The sequence below is a fragment of the Rousettus aegyptiacus genome, unplaced genomic scaffold (assembly GCF_014176215.1).
Source record: "Rousettus aegyptiacus isolate mRouAeg1 unplaced genomic scaffold, mRouAeg1.p scaffold_m13_p_1, whole genome shotgun sequence".
NCBI lineage: Eukaryota > Metazoa > Chordata > Mammalia > Chiroptera > Pteropodidae > Rousettus > Rousettus aegyptiacus.
In genome coordinates this window covers 138452778-138453551 of record NW_023416284.1, presented here as the reverse complement: position 1 = coordinate 138453551, position 774 = coordinate 138452778, and the positions used below count along the sequence as shown (strand labels likewise).

Sequence of the window (774 nt, the reverse complement as noted above, 5' to 3'; positions counted from 1 at the left end):
TATCCCACACCGAAACAAATGAGGATGTTATATTTAAAAAAAAAAAAAAAAAAAAAAAAAACCTCCAAATAAAGCAGATGATGCACATATAAGGACCCAAACTAAGCTTCAAGGTCTGCAGAATCCAGGGGCTGGTGCTTTCAAGCAGCTGGATTCCCTGATGATAGTGGGAAGGGGGAGAGGGTGAATGAGTGGAAATGCTTGGGCAGAACTGGGGTCCCTCCGTTTTGGGAATACGCAGGAGGAAAAGGAAATGGGGGAGACAGAGAAAGAGAGAGAAAGAGGGAGAATGGTTCTTATCCAGGGAAAACTTTATGATTACAGAGAAGTTTTTAAAAATGAGACTTGTCTATGGCCATGCCACCCTGCATGTGCCTGATCCTGTCTGATCTCAGAAGCTAAGCAGGGTCAGGCCTAGTTAGTACTTGGATGGGAGACCACCTAAGAATACCAGGTACTGTAGGCATTAAAAAAATAATAAAAATAAAAATGAGACTTGACTGTGTAAAATAATTGCTGACATAATGAGAGCATTTTTTAAATTTCTTATGACTTACAGCTAATTACCACACAGCACAGTGCCAACTGCGTATTTCATTAACTACAAGTCTAAATAACTTTGTGTTACCTTTAATTAAAATAAAATTTTAACTCATTCTATGTACTCAAATCTAATAGAGCTGCTCATCGATCCCAGATGGCATGATTATCATATCACCCATTGTAAGAAACACTGACACACGCAAGCACGCACACACACACACACAGAAAATC

General features: G+C 39.3%; 1 pseudogene; it reads left to right on the top strand.

Annotated features, from left to right (window-relative positions):
• Positions 1-347: 347 nt before the first annotated feature.
• On the top strand, positions 348-466 carry LOC118605916 (annotated as a pseudogene).
• Positions 467-774: the final 308 nt, after the last annotated feature.